The sequence below is a fragment of the Anomaloglossus baeobatrachus genome, chromosome 2 (genome assembly GCF_048569485.1).
Source record: "Anomaloglossus baeobatrachus isolate aAnoBae1 chromosome 2, aAnoBae1.hap1, whole genome shotgun sequence".
In the NCBI taxonomy this organism is placed as follows: domain Eukaryota; kingdom Metazoa; phylum Chordata; class Amphibia; order Anura; family Aromobatidae; genus Anomaloglossus; species Anomaloglossus baeobatrachus.
The window spans coordinates 438,148,571-438,169,745 of NC_134354.1; the positions used below are offsets into that span (position 1 = coordinate 438,148,571).

Sequence of the window (21,175 nt, forward strand, 5' to 3'; positions counted from 1 at the left end):
GTGGGGGATATAATATGAGAATCCACCCCATGGTATATAAAAAGACGGCCATAAAAGGATGTGTGCAAAACCTGATATAAAAGCTCTAACCTGTGTGGAACGCAAGCTTTGCGCTCCATATACTTACAGCTGACGTGAGGAGGCTGTCATATGATGCTGTGAAGGGGACGCAACTATGTCCTGGAATGGAGTAACCAGGACGCTGCCTTGAGATGACGCGGCGCGAGTGGGAGGAGCTTGGGTCACATGATCGGGACGGCGTTTCCCGAACCAAGCCACTCCCACGTAGGTGCTCAGTGGGCATGCGCGATGCCTTTAAATATGGCGGCGCCCGTGCACCACGAGCGCGGCACTGAATACACATGTCTGTGAGACAGGAGTGGTAAGTAAATTATTCTTTATTTAGGATTTGTTTGATTCTCTCTGGGCTGAATTGGAAACTAATGGGAACCATATTGCATCCCCATTATAGCCCAGGACTATTTGCGGTCTGTATGAAGCTGTAAATAAAGCAGCAGAAAGCTTACCAAAAAAGTCCCCTGATGAGTGATATATACGAAACGCGTTGGGAGTAAGGGAGTACAAGACATGTTACCTGCAAACAATCATTAAGGGATGGCTTTAAATCCCACATAAATATGTTCCCTAAGAAAGACGGACAGGGAATGATTATTATGAGAAGTCAACCCTGATGCCAGAAGTCCTTGCTGGGAACAAAATCCTGTATCTACGATTGGGTGAGACCTTTCTATTTCTTCATATAAGCAGAAAGTGATATGTATTGTTGATAACTGCTTAATGGATATTATCTCACTCTGACTCATTAAGTGATATTGTTATTTACGTCTCACCTATTCTCTATCCCCATACTAAAATCCTTAGCTGGTCCAAAGGGGCGGTTCCCCTGGGAGCGGTGTTTGGAAGTCTTGAGTGCTACTATTGGACTATATTGTAGTGGAGCCTCTGGGGTTTTGTATCTTTATTGTGCCTTGCATGAGTTTGGCCCCTTTTGAGTTTATGAGCCAATACTCGGGTGTGCTTTTTTCTTTTTCTATGTGTATTTTATGTGTGATTTTATGGGACCGATGGTCTTTTAATTTTTATTAGTAAAAGTTAAGTTTTATGAGTTATTTATTGATTATAGCCCTTTAGACCCATACTGCTGAACCAGATTCCACCTGGCAAGACTTTTGTTCCTCCGAATCGGCGGAATGATATCCTCTCGTGGGCCCACACCTCTGAGGTAGGTGGGCACTTTGGCATAAGACGAACACAAGAACTACTTGAAAGGTGGTATTGGTGGCAACAGTTGGCTAACCACGTCAAGAGATACATTAGTTCGTGCTTTTCTTGCGCCCGCAATCGTCCTTTGCGACAGAGACCAGCTGGTCTTTTGCACCCTTTACCCGTGCCAGATAGACCATGGGAGGTGGTAGGCATGGATTTTGTGGGCGATCTCCCTTGTTCGCAGGGTCATCGGATTGTTTGGGTTATTACCGATCATTTCTCTCGAATGGTCCATCTTGTCCCCTTACAGAGAATTCCATTCTCCAGAATTTTGGCCAAGCTGTTTCTCAGACATGTCTTCATACTACACGGGATGCCTGACCGTATCGTTTGTAATAGAGGTCCACAATTTGCGTCCCAATTCTGGCGAGATCTTTGTAGTCTTTTACAAATTACAAATTGAGTTGAACCTCTCCTCGGCCTACCATCCGGAGACCAATGGTTTGGTTGAGCGAACCAACCAATCCATGATCATTTACCCACGACATTTTGTCTCTGAGAATCATGATAATTGGTCCTCTCTTCTACCCTGGGCTGAGTTTGCCCTTAATAACTCCGTGGCTGAGGCAACTGGGCAAACGCCTTTCGTTCTCAATAACGGGCCGCTCCCTAGAGTTCCGGTTCCATTTCCCGCCTCTGTGCCACCTCCTCTCGTGGCAGACTGGGCAACCAATGCTAGAGAGGTTTGGGATCGGACTCAGGAGGCGATCCAAGCAGCCAAGGATCGTATGAAGACGGTGGCTGATCGTTTCCGTCGTCCTTCGCCTGTTTTCTCCCCAGGAGATTTCGTATGGCTCTCTGCTAAGAACATGAAACTGAGAGTGGAATCTGCCAAATTTGCTCCACGATTCTTGGGTCAATATGAGGTGCTGAGACAGGTAAATCCTGTAGTGTATCAACTGAAAGTACCAGTACATCTGCGGATTCATGACAAATTTCACATTTCACTTCTGAAGCCTGCTATTCTTCCTCATGCCAGAGGAGAGCTATCCCCTTCCTCTGATTCCTCGCACTCCAGCTATGAGGTACGAGCTATCATTGGTACTAAGATGGTTCGTGGTCGCAGGTTCTTTTGATTGATTGGGAGGGTTATGGTCCGGAACATCGCTCATGGGAGCCAGAGGAGGCTGTTAATGCTCCTGACTTAGTTGCTGATTACCTGCGTCACCAGAGGAGGGGCCCTAGAGGGGGAGGTAATGTTACGAGTTCTGCTTCTAATAACTCGCGTTCTCCTTTGTCCCTTTCTGGTGCTCTGTTGCAGCGTCATGTTGGTCCCAGATCACAGTAGCGCTGTTGACTAAGATCTGAAAGTGTGACGCTGTTGCGATCTGCGCTGACGCGATGCCACGTGGAGAACGCTGATTGGCCGCGAGTGACGCCACGCCGAGAACGCTGATTGGTCGTGGGTGACGTCACCGCTGATGTGATGTCACATGTCTCTGACGCTCTGGTTGCTGATTGGCTGTGTGATCCTCCATCTTGGAGGAGGCACAGAGTCTATAAAAAGCCCTGACGCACGTTGTTCAGCGTTCACTCGTCTTGGTCCATGCATAGGAGTAGACGCTCCATGCTGGTTCCTTCCCTGCACCACTACTGTCACAAGTAGGTGAGCGCTATCAGTAGGATAGCGTTCTTGTACACCGCAGCATAGCTGCTGTCCATATCCTCGCACACTAGTGGAGCGGACTTAGGCAGATGCTTGCTGCATGTGGCCATGCTGGTGTGACGCCCTGGGCAAGCCAGGGGTCACAGGTCATCACACCACCACACCCTACATCCCAGTCAGGAACACCAAAGCTAACCAGAAATCCTTGTTGCCTTCCTCCAGGGGCTGATGTTCACACCAGGGGGTGGGCCAGGCGGTTGGCTCCGCCCACCGAGGAGTTCACAGCTCTGGAGGCAGGAAGTACCAGGCAGATAGAGTTTGGAGGAGGAAGTGAGAGGAGTTGAAGTCTAGCTGAGGGCTAGAGAGGAGTGGAGCCCAGGCAGGGCTTGAGCGAGGAGCTAAGTGGAGGAGTAAACAAGTAGAAAAGTGAAGGAAGTAAAGTGGTAAAGGAGGAAAGCAAGAGTGGCGACAGGAAGGAAAGAGAGTGGAAAGCCTGAAGTTGGCCAGCTGTGTGCAGGACCGGGTCAGCAAGGTCAGCAACGACGGTGACTGTCCAGAGGGGTGACTGTTCGGGAGTTCCTGGAAGGACCACGGACGGGTAGTGACCCGGCGGTCTGGAGCAGCGTGCCAAGGACAGTCAGCACCAGGGCAGGGGCCTCTCGGACCCCGGCAAGGCTTGGAGTCGCCATAATTTGCCGAATCCGTCAGTGAAGGGGACGTAGATCCCCCAACAACCAAGTCCCGATTGAAGGCAACAGTCCAACCATTAAGGAGGAACACCGCCACCGCCAAGGCACCAGTTCCTCAGGGCCAGCGTCTGCGGGCAAAGTAGAGCTCCTCCGGTCCAGCTTGAAGCCGGGGAGCGGGTTACCGGTGGGGACCCATCGCTACCAACTTAGAAACATCAGGTGCAGGTCAGAGGGACATCACCGTCACCTACTGGGAGAGCAAGTGCAGCCGTCCGTGGGAACCGTCTTTCCAGCCGTGTGGTTTACCGTAAAACTGTGTCAACGTCTCAGGCTGAGTGAGTATCACAGTGCCGCAAGGCACAGCGCTGCCCCCGCGTCCCTGCGCCCACCAGGCCCTGCATCTCCCATCTCATCACCGGGCCCCGGGATCACCAACCCCTACCCACGGAGGGGCAACACAACACCTGGCTGCTCCGCATCACCATCCCCGGGATCCCCATATTGAGCAGCGGTGGTGAAATCACCACAACCGTGGGTGGCGTCACGGACAATAAACAATCCCCACACCCAACAACCCCCTTTCACTCACGGGCAAGGAGTGCCGCTCGAGAACCCCCGGGATCCGGCCCACAGCTCGAGCCACCACTGAGCTGCAACCGCCGGACCCGAGCAGAAGGGTTGAGCGTAGTGTGCTGACACCCTCCTCCCTGCCCGCGACACTGGGACTTGTTGTTCCACCCCAGCTCTTACTAAAGAGAGCTTTCCCTTTGTTGCTAGCGGTTAGCTAGCAGACTTTAAGTACTCTCCTGTGCTCTTGCACAAGCAATCTCATACTGTCTCTGTGAAGATTAACGGAGACATTACAGTGCACACTCTGTGTGAGTGTAGCGATACGCCTGTTATCACTCTTATACCCCTCTGTGAGTTAACAGAGGTACCTGTCACTGTGTGTGGTTACGGTTAGTGACCACACGTTTATGTAGAGCTCTGTGCAGCTAACAGACTCTACTACATCCCCTTTCGGTTACTTTTATAGTCTCCATTAGTTTTTTAGCATATCCCTCATATGCGTTTATGCTAATTCGGTAGTCGTTGTGATTTAAACAGTGTACGCCGTCTTTGGCCTTAGTGCCACTGTGATGTAACAGTGTCAGTACTGCTTCTGTGGTACAAGTTCTCCCTTGTCCTCTGCCATTTTCAGCAGCAGGTTTCCTGCACAGTGGACCCTGACTGCCTGATATCCTGTGGTTATCTACTATCAGACAGCCCCCGTAACATTACCCACAGTAAAATTTGGTGGAGGTTCCATCATGCTTTGGGGCTGTGTGGCCAATGCCGGCACCGGGGATCTTGTTAAAGTTGAGGGTCGTATGGATTCAACTCAGTATCAGCAGATTCTTGACAATAATGTGCAAGAATCAGTGACGAAGTTGAAGTTACGCAGGGGATGGATATTTCAGCAAGACAATGATCCAAAACACCGCTCCAAATCTACTCAGGCATTTATTTATTTGCTAAAAATCTCATTTTTTTATTGTAGTACAGTTGGAATAAATCTGTGAATTTTCACTTTTTATATGATGCATGCCAATTTCAGATCGTGCTGGCTCCCCTCTCTCTCTGGTTGGTCGTAGTTATGCTACAAATTCTGGTGGCCGGTCACCACCATGCCATGCACGCCTGATTTTGGTTTGCTTTGTATTCCTCCTGTTGGTAGCTGTTCAGATTCAGTTACCTCACCCCTTTCCACAGGCAATGCTAATTAAGCACCATCTTGGATCTGGTCCGCCTTTATCAATGGTTGCTGTTTGGCACTGGGAGGATCAGTTCTGATATAGTCCTGGTATGTGTAGGGCTTGCTCCACATGCTGGGACCTGGGCTGGTCTCTATCCACAAGTGCCTTTTTTGCAACATAGAAGCGGTTATATACAGGTTACAGGTATGTGTGCTCTATTATGGTTCTGCTTTTAACTTTATCTAGGAGGCCGCATGGCACATGAAATACAGAATGTAGAGTAGGACCCCCCTATTGAGATTTGCCGTGACGTTGGCAGGGGTGGCTCAAAAAATTGATCAATTATTTGCTAAAAATCTCATTTTTTTATTATAGTACAGTTGGAATAAATTTGTGAATTTTCACTTTTTATATGATGCATGCCAATTTCAGATCGTGCTGGTTCCCTTTTTTTCTCAGGCATTTATGCAGAGGAACAATTACAATGTTCTGGAATGGCCATACCAGTCCCCAGACCTGAATATCATTGAAAATCTGTGGGATGATTTGAAGCGTGCTGTCCATGCTCGGCGACCATCAAACTTAACTGAACTTGAATTGTTTTGTAAACAGGAATGGTCAAATATACCTTCATCTAGGATCCAGGAACTCATTAAAAGCTACAGGAAGCGACTAGAGGCTGTTATTTTTGCAAAAGGAGGATCTACAAAATATTAATGTCACTTTTATGTTGAGGTGCCCATACTTTTGCACCGGTCAAATTTTGTTTAAATGCGAATTGCACATTTTATATTAGTACAATAAACCTCATTTCAATCCAGAAATATTACTCAGTCCATCAGTTATTAGATATATGAAACTGAAATAGCTGTTGCAAAAATCCAAATTGTTATAAAGAAAAAAGGTTAACATTAATAGGGGTGCCCAAACTTTTTCATATGACTGTACATATTCACTGCACCTGCTCATTAGGCTCATACATATTCACTGCACCCGCTCATTAGGCTCATACATATTCACTGCACCCGCTCATTAGGCTCATACATATTCACTGCACCCGCTCATTAGGCTCATATATATTCACTGCACCCGCTCATTAGGCTCATACATATTCACTGCATCCGCTCATTAGGCTCATACATATTCACTGCACCCGCTCATTAGGCTCATACATATTCACTGCACTCGCTCATTAGGCTCATACATATTCTCTGCACCCAGTCATTAGGCTCATACATATTCACTGCACATGCTCATTAGGCTCATACATATTCACTGCACCCGCTCATTAGGCTCATATTCACTGCACCCGCTCATTAGGCTCATACATATTCACTGCACCCGCTCATTAGGCTCATACATATTCACTGCATCCGTTCATTAGGCTCATACATATTCACTGCATCCGCTCATTAGGCTCATACATATTCACTGCACCCGCTCATTAGGCTCATACATATTCACTGCACCCGCTCATTAGGCTCATACATATTCACTGCACCCGCTCATTAGGCTCATACATATTCTCTGCACCCAGTCATTAGGCTCATACATATTCACTGCACATGCTCATTAGGCTCATACATATTCACTGCACCCGCTCATTAGGGTCATATTCACTGCACCCGCTCATTAGGCTCATACATATTCACTGCACCTGCTCATTAGGCTCATACATATTCACTGCATCCGCTCATTAGGCTCATACATATTCACTGCACCCGCTCATTAGGCTCATACATATTCACTGCATCCGTTCATTAGGCTCATACATATTCACTGCATCCGCTCATTAGGCTCCTACATATTCACTGCATCCGCTCATTAGGCTCATACATATTCACTGCACCCGCTCATTAGGCTCATACATATACACTGCATCCGCTCATTAGGCTCATACATATTCACTGCACCCGCTCATTAGGCTCATACATATTCACTGCATCTGCTCATTAGGCTCATACATATTCACTGCTTGTCCTCCTAACCACCGGTGTATGTGATTGGTTGCAGTCAGACCTGCCCCCATGCTGACTGACAGCTGTCTGACTGTAAAAAAGAAGGAAGAAGGCACCACTGAGTCAAGTGAGATCTATACCAAAAACATGCCAAGAGACAACAAAGTGAAAAGGAGAAGAAAACACTGGCATGTACACATTTGGGATTTGAAAATAAAATGATAAAATATTTATTTATTAATTTTATATAAATATAGGACAAACACCAATGGTGGCATTCAGTTAAAAACATTTAAAACAAACAAGCCAAGTTCCTGTTTAGAACTAGAGCCTCCCTCCAGCACCATTTGGGCAAGTATATAGGTAGATTACAGGGACAGATGTAACAGTAGAACAAGATGCATAATTACAGCATTCAACAAGTGCCTAAAGGCTATACAACACGTTAAATACTTAAACAATACCACTGTGCTAACAGCTCAAAAAGTCAACATGTCACTGCTTTCCAGCACAGATTGTACTAGTTGCCCTTCTCCACCTAACCGAAGAAAAGATAGCTTTAGGACTAGACGGCATTAACCTGAAGCCCCATAAAATGCTAGTGAAGGAGGGATACAAAGCCCATGCTTCCTCGGGGAAGGGATAGGGCTAATGCCAAAGGTGGGTCGTTAAATAGTGCAAAACAAATTGAATAATTAAACTTTAAATTACTGTGAGTGGAGGACTGACACCTGGAACTGGAGGATGTGACTACAATCCTGTCTTTCTTCCTGTATCCAGTAATAAGGCTGATGCATGTGTGCCGCCCCCATGTCAGCAGCTGAGCTGCTTGGATCCGGATCCGCGGTGGCTCGAGGGGCGTCCGGACCCGGGTGTCTCGCGGCCACTCGAATGATGGGGGGTATTTACAGGGGGAAAGGTATATTGAGAGTTCGTGACGCCACCCATGGTGTGTGGTAAGATGGAGTACCACCGCTGTGGCTGGGAGTACCCGGTGGCGATGGAGTGGGCAGCCAGGTGTTTAACCCCTCCACGGGTAGGGGGATGCCCCGGGACTCGGTGATGATGACAGGGAGGTGCTGTTAAGGAGGTAAGGGTCACTTGCGTACTCACTCAGTCCAATAATGCTGACACCGACAACTGTAGTAAACCACCGTTGCCGCTCAGGGGGGGGCACCGTTTCTATTGGTGTTGCCTGTTGATCTGTGACCTTTTCCCGTGGCACCTTGTTGCTTTCTAGTTGGTCTCTGTAGCTTAAAACTAGTTGGGTCCCGCTCCCCAGTATGGCTAACTGAGGAAGCTTGCTCTCAGGGTTCACGCTTGTGATTTCTTGGTTTGTATGTGTGGAAAGACCTATCCCCCTCGTTGCGCTAGTACCCAATTTTGGAGCGGGTGGAGAATGGATCTCGAAGGCTCAGTTCTCGTCGGGTGAATTGTCAGGTTGCCTGAAGCTACTCCCTGACCTAGGGTCCACGTACCCCGTCGTGCCCTGGTCCCAGCCCAGTGATGGTACAAGGCCGCCGGCTGTCCTCCACGACAATGCCGTGCCTCTTGTCACGATCCCCTGCGACCGGGGGTCCATCTCCTACCAGGCCCAGACCAACATCTGCTACCTAGTAACTCCAAGGAGCCCAGCTCCTGACCTCCTCTCTCCTTCACTTCCAACACTACACTGGCCTTCTCCTGACACTCCTGACCTCCCCTTAACCAACCCCCCAAGTGGGCGACCCTATTCCACTCAGGCCGTCCACTGGTGTGTCTGGTGGGTGTGGTGCAGAGTGTTCCTAGGATTTTGATTAGCTGGTTTTGGCAACACCAATTGTTAGGGACCCATAACCAAGAAGGAGGTGGATATTGCACAGAAGGGCAGATTGCACAATACCCTGTGACGACCTGATAGGCCAAGGTGTCACACATGCGCCATGCAAAAGAATTTCCTCTGCACAAAATGCATGCGCCACCCACCACCCAATCATTTTAGTCCTTCATACTTCAGGGCCACCATATAGTGCTATATTAATTACAACATGAGGACTCTAGATTTGGTACATTAGGTAACTCTTGGGGATTGAATACTACACCGATGTGAGCCCCTGTCAAGGGATTTTTTTTGGTTTGCATCTTTTTATTAACATTTTACAAATTTTAATACAAGAAATACAAGGGATTTTTTGATAGTAAAACTATCTGGATTAGGTAGTTATTTCCCAATTTGTCTGTCATTATAATGACTTCTGAATAGGGACAACATGTTTGTCTTTAGACAAGACCCATTGGAGCCATAATGTACGGTTATATGGTAATAAGTATCTATAATAAAGCCTCACAGCTGAGGACTGGTATTCTCAGGCTGGGGAGACCCCCCAGCCTAAAACTATCAGCCAGCAGCCGCCCGGAATTGCTGCATCCATAAGATACAACAATCCCGACACTTTACCTGGCTCATCCCAATTGCCCTGAGGGGTTAATAACAGCGCACAGCTGTCATCAAGCCCAGAATTAATGATGGGAAGGGGTCCTCTATGAGACCCCCCATTACTAATCCTATAAGTAAAAAGAATTACACATTCACTGAGAAAAATCCTTTATTTGGAATAAAATACAAAGCCACCCTCTTTCACCACTTTATTAACCCCAAAACACCCAGGTCCGACGTAATCTATACGAGGTCCCACCACGGTCCTGGCTCTGCTACATCCGAGCCTGGAGATACCAAAAAAATGTCTGATCTCTCCAGGCTCCTGGAAACACTGTCAAGAAGGACCCAGCTGGCAGCAGTGATGTCACTCAGTTTACTGTCAATGTTAACGGGCTGGCGGGGAGCGGGACATGGCCCCGCGCTTTAACACTGACAATGTCATCTGGGGAGTGCGGGGCAGCCTGGACCTCCATGCCAGCACTGCCATTGTTAAGTACTGGAGGGAAGTGGGACACAGCAGGAAAACATACATCTGCCTGAAAAACACATCCAATAACTCATGCATTTTGGTGCATCTTTAAAGGGAACCTGTCACCAGTTTTTTCACTATTAAACTAAAAGTATCACCTTCTGCAGCTCCTGGGCTGCATTCCATAAAAGTGCACCTTGTGCCCTGACTCCCCTTGCAGACCCCAAAAATAACTTTATAAAAGCTGACCGCCACATATGCAAATTGCCTCATCTAGTCAGGTGGGCGTCCTCTTTTTTGGCTCCTGTCCCCCCTCCTGCCGCTGTTCGCCGTCCTCCTTTCTTGATTGACATGATGACGCCTTTGTCATCATCCTCCTTAGGCTGCTTTCACACTACATTTTTTTAACATGCGTCATGAACGTTTTTTTGCTGCAAAAGCGGATCCTGCTTTTACAGCAAAAAAACGCATGCAAACGCATGTATTATTTTGCAGGATCCTGTCACTTTAAGTTTATGGGCGGGCATTGGAGACATGTGATCGGGAGTGAGGGGAACTGAACGTGAAAGACTGGGAGATGGCTTCTGACAGCTGTGAAGGCTCATAACCAAGGAAAACATCGGGTAACTTGCTTGGATACCTGATATTTACATTGGTTATGAGCGTCTGCAGCTGCTAGGAGCCGGTTCCCTGCACACGTAACCAAAATAAACATCGGGTAACTAAGACCGCGGTTACCCGATGTTTACCTTGGTTACGAGCGTCCTCCGCTCTCAGGCGGGGGAGAGTGGAGAGAGAGGGAGAGGGAGAGAGAGGGAGAGAGGGGGAGGGGGAGAGAGGGACTGATCACCCGAGGCTGGTTTCTGGGCATGCTCAGTAGAGCAAGCAGGATCCTGTCTATCAGCATGCCAGCGTTCACATGCGTTTGCGTGCAGTATAGTCAGGACCCAGCAATTTGCAGTATTTGGACGCAGCTCAAAAACGCTACAAGTAGCGATTTTGAAAAATATTAAAAAACTGCAACTCGCTGGATCCTCACTATAACGCACGCAAACGCAGATGAACGCATGTTGACGCGAGTCCATTGCAAATGTATTGAACTGAAAACGCATTTGCACTGGATCCGTTTTTGCGTTAAAAAAAGATCATGATGGATGTTAAAAAAACGTAGTGTGAAAGCAGCCTTACTCTTTCAAATCTCGCGCCTGTGCAGTTAAGTCTGCTCGCACAGGCGCAGTTCACTCTGCCATATCGCGGGCAGAGCAGAAAACATAGCTGCCCTAACGCACGCCGGTGAGCTAAATGCGCAGGCGCGAGATTATGAGCGAGTACGAGGATGATGCTGGTGAGGTCATGCACAGCGCCAACCATAATCTCGGTTATGCGTTTTGCGTTTATGTGCGTTTTTTAGCGGCCAGAAACGCAGCGTTTTTGATGCCACAAAAAAAACACCTAGTGCGCACATACCCTAACTGGTGACAGGTTCCATTTAAAAAGTGCATTTTTTCCCATGCGTTTTTTATCGTTCTCACTGGCAAAATGCAGGTGAAAACCACAGAATTTACATGCTGATTATTTTTCCTATACTGTTACCGAAAAGGGGCAACGTGCATCTTCCTGAACTGTTATTGACTTCGCTGGGGAAACTACACATACAGTTGCCATTACACAGCATAAGAAGAATACAATAGCAGCCTCTCCAGCATGGTCTCAGAACTTTCATACTATATCTATTTTTCAACTATATTAAAAAATACAGACCAACCACTCAGCTTGTGATCTCCCCCTCCACCCTCTCTGTAACAGAGAAGGAGAACGATCATCACCAGCAATCAGCCCCTGCAATGAAGCAGAACCGAGAGCTCACTTCACGCTCAGGAGAGATCACTACAGCTCCTCCTCGTGGTTGGTGAGTTTGGACACTTTAGAGCACATTTCTCAAGTTACAAACTATAGAAATGATCCCTGAAAGTATAGTCTTAACCTGTAACCAGCAGTCTCCACACTCCACACCCTGCACACTATCACTGTACATTATGGAGATACATTTTGTGTTCCTCCCCATCAGCACACTGGCTGGCCCAGACCTCAATGCTGATCATCGCACCGGCTATTACTTTATTATACGTGTATTATTCAATAATTCAGCTCGCACAAGGTACCAGAAACCGCTTCATGAAAATCTGCATATGACCCGCCCACCGACCAATCAGAGTGCCGTTTTGGAGCAGAGTCATAGGTTAGCTGTGGATGCGGCCGCGGCCTGTCATAGGCTAGCTCTGGATGCGGCCGCGGCCTGTCATAGGCTAGCTGTGGATGCCGCCGCTGCCTATCATAGGCTATGACAGACCGCGGCCGCATCCACAGCTATGATAGGCTGCGGCCGAATCCACAGCTAGCCTATGGCTACTTTCACACATCAGTTTTTTGCCATCAGGTTCAATCCGGAAAAAAACGGGTAAAACGGATCCAGTACCGCATCCGTTTTTTCCCCATAGACTTGCATTGTTACCGGATTGTACCGGATGGCTTTGCGGTGCATCCGTTTTTTTCCGGATGCGGCAAAATAAATAAATGCGGCGGCCGGAGGCAACGTAGCTTGCAACGTTTTTTTGTCCGGCAAAAAAAACGCATCGCGCCGGATCCGGCGCGATACGGCGTGTTTTACAATAGAAGCCTATGGACGCCGGATCCGGCGTAATGCGGTAAAAAACGGATGCGGCCGCCGGATCCGTTTTTGTTAACTGCGCATGCACCAATGTAATTAACAAAACGGATCCAGCCAAAAACCGGACGAAAAGGATGCAAAAACGGATGCAAACCGTATCCACCGGATCCGTTTTTTAACGGATCCGGCATAACGGATCCGTTAAAAAAACGGATCCGGTGGATACGGTTTTCACTTTTTTTTCAGGATCCGTTGGATCAGGAAAAAAAAGGACTGTGCCTGAATACAGAAAACTGATGTGTGAAAGTAGCCTATGACAGGCCGCGGCCGCATCCACAGCTATAACAAGCCGCGGCCGCATCCACAGCTATGAGGAAAGCCGCGGCCGCCGGTAATTTAACTGGGATTCCTTGTGCGGCCCTAATGGGTTCTTAAGTGGCCAGCCCAGGGGGCAATTGCCCCTCTGCCTCCCGGGCCAGCCCGCCCCTGGCTGGACCCTTGACTCAGGATTATTGCGGAGGGGGGTTCTATATTTCAAGAAAGATGGAGTCACTAATTGTGTTGTGTTTTATTTCTAATAAAAATATTTTTCTCTGTGTACCGCACGCATCATCACCGCACGCCCCTGCACTACCGCACACATCATCACCGCACACACCCCCGGCACTACCGCACGCATCATCACTGCACACACCCCCGGCACTACCGCACGCATCATCACCGCACACCCCTGCACTACCGCATACATCATCACCGCACACCCCTGCACTACCGCACGCATCATCACCGCACACTCCTGCACTACCACACGCATCATCACCGCACACTCAGGCACTACCGTACGCATCATCACCTCACACCCCTGCACTGCCGCATGAATCATCACCACACACGCAGGCACTACCTCAGTGACGTCCCCGGTGACAGCACAACTCACTGCAGTTGCTGTGTGGAGCTGAGAGTGACGGTGTTCTACTGCTGCTCCTGTCAGCTTCATGTAGCAGAGCTGAAAGCGTCGTGGGACCTTTGTGGATTACGTCGGACCTGGAGAGGTATTTGGGGATTTTAATAAAATGGTAAAAGAGTGTTTTTTTGTCTTTTATTCCAAATAAAGTATTTTTTTAGGGTGTATGTGTTTATTTACTTTCACTTACAGGTTAATCATTGGGGGTGTCTCATAGACGCCTGCCATGATTAACCCTTTATTACCCCGATTGCCACCGCATCAGGGCAATTCAGGATGAGCCGGGTAGAGTCCCGGGACTGTCGCATCTAATGGATGTGGCAATTCCGGGCGGCTGCTGGCTAATATTTTTAGGCTGGGGTGCTCCCGATAACATGGAGCTCCCCATCCTGACAATACCAGCATTCAGTTGTTTGGCTTTATCTTGGCTGGTATCAAAATTAGGGGGACCGCACGTCGTTTTTTTTTAATTATTTATTTTAATGCAAGATAGACCCGCCCACCGGCGGCAGTGATTGGTTGCAGTGAGACAGCTGTCACTCAGCATGGCGGTCTGTCTGCCTGCAACCAATCATAGGCACCGGTGGGCAGGGAAAGCAGGGAATACGAGATTGAATAATGGGCGGGCGGCATTTTCAAATCAGGAGAAACCGCCAGAGCTTTGTGACAGCCGTGCAGCGCCGCGTCGGTGATCGGGGAGTGGGTGAGAGTGAGTGAATGAGTCAGTGAGTGAGAGTTTGAGAGTGAGTGATTGATTTTCTGACAAGCAATGAATTTCTATCACTTCTGGGCATGCTCAGAAGTAAAAACCACATGCTTCCGGCGTTTGAGGCATGCCACCATATCCGGCGCGCATAGACTTTCATTATGCACCATGCCGCACAGCGCTACACCCAGCGCTATGCAGTTTTTTGCCGCTGGCAAAAAATCTTTCTCTCTGCGTCCTGTGCGGCCGCCGGAGTGACGATTTTTGCTGCATCCAGCAAAAATCGGATGAAACGCAAGTACATGCGGCACAATCCAGCGCTAATAAAGGACTGAGGAAAAACCACACCCGGCAGCAAAAAAACCCGGATGCGTTTTTCCTCACAAAGCGCCGGATTGTGGCGCACAGCCATAACCTGATGTGTGAACATACCCTTAGGGTATGTGCGCACTAGGCGTTTTTTTCACGCTGCGTTTTTATGTGCGTTTTTGTCTCAAAAAGCGCACCCGCGGCTAAAAAACGCGGTAAAAACGCATGCGTTTTTACCGCGATTTGGTGCGTTTTTTGCTGCGTTTTTGATCAGTGCACAATGCCATTAAAGATTGTTGATGAAAAAAAAAAGGTCTGATGTCATTTCCTTCTTCAAAATGTTCATTGTATGCAGGAGAGCAGACAGCTGCAGAACTAGTGTATGCAGGAGAGCAGACAGCTGCAGAACTAGTGTATGCAGGAGAGCAGACAGCTGCAGAACTAGTGTATGCAGGAGAGCAGACAGCTGCAGAACTAGTTTATGCAGGAGAGCAGACAGCTGCAGAACTAGTGTATGTTAGGGGATGGGGGCAAGATGTGACATAGAATATCGCATTAAATGCAGACTACACCCTAATAAATAATGCATATATAGGAGGACCAAGGGGATGGTAGTCAAAAGGTCATACACAGGACCAGTCAATTAAAAATAACATCAACGCTGCTTTTTTGCAAAAATATGACAAATATTTATTGAATATAATAAATAGCAAAAAAGTGACATGAACGAGTAAAAAAAGTGTACATTAAACAGAGATCAGGCTTAGAAAGGGGTGTCACTGAAGTTCAAAACCAGGGGTCCACCACCCATCAGGGGAGCAGTATCAAAAATAGTAAGGGCATGGTCTGGTAACCCTCCGGACAATAAATTAAAGATTAATCCAATATCTCAAAAAGTGCATACACATTTCAGCAAGCATTTAAGGAAACAACATCTATGAGGAGTCTAGTGACCGGAGGGTCAGATCATGAACCAAATAGTAGCATAGCAGGCAGGTAACAATAACGATATATACAAGGTTATGTTAAATAGTCCCTGTCCTGCACTCACTCATGATAGTAGACGTGGAACCCGAGCAAAACGTGCCCCGACGCGCACGTTTCGTTGTCTTCTTCGGGGGGCCGCAGACAGCTGCAGAACTAGTTTATGCAGGAGAGCAGACAGCTGCAGAACTAGTGTATGTAGGAGAGCAGACAGCAGCTGCAGAACTACAAGGCTCAGCATCCTCCATCCAGGACTGAATGCAGGAGTTTTTTGCCCCCCAAAAAAATGACGTGGGCTTTGCCATATTTTTGTATGCTAGCCGGGTACAGCAGGCAGGTACAGGCTGCCCCCAACCCCAGCTGCCTATTTGTACCCGACTGGGAACCAAAAATATAGGGAAGCCCTTTTTTTTATATTTTATGAATTTCATGAAATAATTTTAAAAAAAAATGACGTGGGCTTCGCCCAATTTTTGAGTCCAGTCGGGTACAACTAGGCAGCTGGGGATTGGAATCCACAGTGTAGGGTGCCCATGCTTTCTGGGCACCCCCGCTGTGAATTGCAGTCTTGAAGCCACCCCAGAAAATGGCGCTTTCATAGAAGCGCCGTCTTCTGGCGCTGTATCCAACTCTTCCAGCTGCCCTGATGCCGGGTGGCTCGCTGGGTAATAATGGAGTTAGGGCTAGCTGGACCGGGAGGAGATGGGAGCGGGCATGGCACCGGGACCCTGCAGACAGGTGAGTATATATGGCATTTTTTTTTCTACTGTTCACTTTTGTTTTCACCGCTGCCTCCACCTCCCGCCCAGACATGGCGCCGCACGGAGCTGACATGGCACCGGGCGGGTTGTGGAAGCAGCTGTGACGGTACCGGGAGGATTCATGCGTCTGTGTTTACCAACAGAAGGAATCCTCTTCCTGTACACGTCACTATACTGCCCACCCCTTGCGTTTATAGCTGCGTTTTTAGTCATAGAAACGCAGCTATATGCGTTTTTCATTGCGTTGTTGAACATCTCATTGAACTTAATGGTTGAAAAACGCAGTGAAAAACGCAGAAATAATTGACATGCTGCGTTTTTGTGGTCACCACAAAAACGCAGCTACAAAAAAACGCTATGTGCGGACAGCACTTATGAAAACCCATAGACATTGCTGGGGAAGCAATGTCACTGCGTTTTCAGCACAAAAATGCGGCAAAAACGCCTAGTGCGCACAAGGCCTTAGCCTAAATAAGTGCATTTTTTCCAATGCGTTTGTTAATTGTACTTACTGGCAAAATGCAGGTGCAAACCATAAAGAATTATATGCTGATTATTTTTGCTATACTTCAAACAAAAAAAGGCAACGTGTTTTATGCTGAGCTGTCATAGACTTCATTGTTTAAACGACATAGGCAGTTGCCATTACACAGCAGGACAATAATTCGATAGCAGTCTCTCCAGCATGGTATCAGATCTGACATACTAACTCTACTTTTTCAACCAAGTTAAAAATATAAGACCAACCACTCAGCTTGTGATCTTTCCCTCCACCCTCTCTGTAACAGAGAAGGAGAACATTCATCATCAGCAATCTGCCCCTGCAATGAAGCAGAACGGAGAGCTCCCTTCACGCTCAGGAGAGTTCATTACAGTTCCTCCTCGTGGTTGGTGAGTTTGGACACTTTAGAGCACATTTCTCAAGTTACAAACTATAGAAATGATCCCTGAAAGTATAGTCTTAACCTGTAACCAGCAGTCTCCACACTCCACACCCTGCACACTATCACTGTACATTATGGAGATACATTTTGTGTTCCTCCCCATCAGCGCACTGGCTGGCACAGACCTCACTGCTGATCATCGCGCCGGCTATTACTTTATTATACGTGTATTATTCAATAATTCAGCTCGCACAAGGTACCAGAAACCGCTTCATGAAAATCTGCATATGACCCGCCCACCGACCAATCAGAGTGCCGTTTTGGAGCAGAGTCATAGGTTAGCTGTGGATGCGGCCGCGGCCTGTCATAGGCTAGCTCTGGATGCGGCCGCGGCCTGTCATAGGCTAGCTGTGGATGCCGCCGCTGCCTATCATAGGCTATGACAGACCGCGGCCGCATCCACAGCTATGATAGGCTGCGGCCGAATCCACAGCTAGCCTATGACAGGCCGCGGCCGCATCCACAGCTATAACAAGCCGCGGCCGCATCCACAGCTATGAGGAAAGCCGCGGCCGCCGGTAATTTAACTGGGATTCCTTGTGCGGCCCTAATGGGTTCTTAAATGGCCAGCCCAGGGGGCAATTGCCCCTCTGCCTCCCGGGCCAGCCCGCCCCTGGCTGGACCCTTGACTCAGGATTACTGCGGAGGGGGGTTCTATATTTCAAGAAAGATGGAGTCACTAATTGTGTTGTGTTTTATTTCTAATAAAAATATTTTTCTCTGTGTACCGCACTGTGATACCAATGTGATATGACTGAAAGAATGTGTGATTAGATAGGAATCATAATCAAAAGATAGGAGTGATCCCAGATATTATTTGACCTATCAATAATTCAGTATCTAAGAGATGTCCTTTGGATATCCAATTTCACTATGACCAAGGAATAAGATAATGAGGAAGTCACATTTACAGTTCCACTTACCGGAAACTTGTGGTTGGCTTAAAGACAGGTTTAAGGAAGCTTGCATATGAAATTTACGGCTCATTGCAATATTTCACTAACACTATGGTCAAACTGTGGTCGGCCAGTTGCCAACTGGCAGGATGTGCAGGAAATGTGCAGGAAGCTGCCGGTGCCCACAGTAGTTTGTGGTCAAGTTACATGGACATGACTCAGCTGTCACATGCTGGTGACCATTTAAACACAACCTACAAATTTTCCTATAAAAATACACCGGACTCGCTTAATGTTAAGGGAAACCTTCCAGGACATTGAAGTGTACGCACTGTTCCTGTGATGCAAGATGCCATGATGTTGATTCCTTTATCATTAACTCGAGTTCCCTCCGATGTGAAAGGATTGCTACAACAAACGGTAATGTTGATGCATATTTCTGTTATTGTATAAGATTCTAAATGCCTATGTACCATTAACTATTCATGTGCTATTAAAATAAATAGTATCTTGCTATAAAGAATATTAGTATTCGTGCCTGATTAGGATATCAGTGAGCGCTTCGTAAGTACGGGCTTTCAGCCCCCTTTTTAGTAGAATTTAGCAAGACATAAATTGGCGTAGTCGGCAGGATTACTTCTATAAGATGTAATAAACTAATTTTTGTAATTTAGAAATTAAAAACATATATTTGGCAAATTTCCAGATATATTTTTTCAATCTTTTTGCATAGTGTCAAAATGTTCAGAAAACGTAAGGATAATGTTAAGGAGGTTGTTGTGGAGATCCCGAGCTGGATTGAGGGTACCTTCACACTTAGCGATGCAGCAGCGATCCGACCAGCGATCTGACCTGGTCAGGATCGCTGCTGCATCGCTACATGGTCGCTGGTGAGCTGTCAAACAGGCAGATCTCACCAGCGACCAGTGAACAGCCCCCAGCCAGCAGCGACGTGCAAGCGACGCTGCGCTTGCACGGAGCCGCCGTCTGGAAGCTGCGGAGACTGGTAACTAAGGTAAACATCGGGTATGGTTACCCGATGTTTACATTAGTTACCAGTGTGAGCAGGGAGCAGGGAGCCGCGCACACTGAGCGCTGGCTCCTTGCTCTCCTAGCTACAGTACACATCGGGTTAATTAACCCGATGTGTAATGCAGCTACATGTGCAGAGAGCAGGGAGCCGCGCACACTGCTTAGCGCTGGCTCCTTGCTCTCCTAGCTGCTGTACACATCGTGTTAATTAACCCGATGTGTACAGCAGCTACATGTGCAGAGAGCCGGAGCCGGCAGCACAGGCAGCGCGAGAGCTGCAGAGGCTCGTAACTAAGGTAAATATCGGGTAACCACCTTGGTTACCCGATGTTTATCTTGGATACAGCTTACCTCAGCTGTCAGACGCCGGCTCCTGCTCCCTGCTTGCTTCATTTGTCGCTCTCTTGCTGTCACACACAGCGATCTGTGTGTCACAGCGGGAGAGCGGCTTTGAAGAAAACGAACCAGGGCTGTGTGTAACGAGCAGCGATCTCGCAGCAGGGGCCAGATCGCTGCTCAGTGTCACACACAGCGAGATCGCTAATGAGGTCACTGCTGCGTCACAAAAAGCGTGACTCAGCAGCGATCTCGGCAGCGAGCTCGCTGTGTGTGAAGCACCCCTGAGGCTCCCTACAATCTTATAGCACATGAATTGGTCAATTGTGGATTGGCAGAACAATGGCAGAATAAGCTCAAGGGTTGTGAAGCTACTGATATTGTGAATGTACTCAGTAGTGCCCCTGTGAAAACAGGTGATGTAGTGTCTTGTGGATTGGTAGAACAATGGCAGGATAAGCTTAAGGGTAGTGAAGCTACTGATGTTGTGAATGTATTCGGTAGTGTCCCTGTGAAAGCAGGTGATGTAGTGTCTTTAGCACGGCGCAAACAATGGCAGGATAAGCTTAAGGGTAGTGAAGCTACTGATGTTGTGAATGTATTCGGTAGTGTCCCTGTGAAAGCAGGTGATATAGTGTCTTTAGCACGGCGCAAACAATGGCAGGATAAGCTTAAGGGTAGTGAAGCTACTGATGTTGTGAATGTACTCAGTAGTGCCCCTGTGAAAACAGGTGATGTAGTGTCTTTAGCACGGCGCAAACAATGGCAGGATAAGCTCAAGGGTAGTGAAGCTACTGATGTTGTGAATGTACTCAGTGGTGTCCCTGTGAAAGCAGGTGATGTAGTATCTTTAGGACGGCGCATCTGGATTTTGGCAAGTACATATAGTGTAATGCATGAGCGTAATCTAAAGATGCAGAAGAAAAGTTCCCAGATGGAACAAAAGATGATAGAATTAGGTTGCCTGAAAACAGTCCTGGAATGTAATACCAGACTGTTGAAGGATAAATTGGAACATTATCAGAATGCGGCAGAAAAAGCTGCCATAAAAATTGCTCAAAATAAGTACAAGAAAAGAAGAGGAAAGGTAAATAAAATCCAAATTGCTCAAAATAAGTACAAGAAAAGAAGAGGAAAAGTAAATAAAACCAAAGTACCTAAAAGTATCGTCCCAGCTTCTATAAACTGGGATCCCGATACTTGGGATGGGGATGTGTGGGATTCATCTTCATCATCTGATGAGGAGGATTACCATAAAGGGAAGATTTAGGCTAATCCCATAAGGAGGCGCCTAGAGAGGACAGAGAATGAGATCATCCGGGAACATGTCCGGGATGGTCGGGGGAATCTGCAATATGACGAAGATGGTAATGCCATCACAAATGAGAGAACAATTCCTCATGTAAAAAAT

At 47.6% G+C, this 21,175-nt stretch overlaps 1 protein-coding gene and 2 non-coding genes across 3 annotated transcripts in view; all 3 read right to left on the reverse strand.

The window, feature by feature from the left end:
- LOC142291609 (transmembrane protease serine 11D-like) overlaps nucleotides 1–21,175 on the reverse strand; it is a 392,225-nt gene that overhangs the window by 220,457 nt on the left and 150,593 nt on the right. The gene's annotated exons all lie outside the window — the stretch shown is intronic.
- Nucleotides 11,928–12,145, reverse strand: LOC142292768 (small nucleolar RNA U3). The gene has a single exon (XR_012750802.1). It is a non-coding gene; the product is annotated as a small nucleolar RNA U3 (small nucleolar RNA).
- Nucleotides 17,302–17,519, reverse strand: LOC142292785 (small nucleolar RNA U3). The gene has a single exon (XR_012750818.1). It is a non-coding gene; the product is annotated as a small nucleolar RNA U3 (small nucleolar RNA).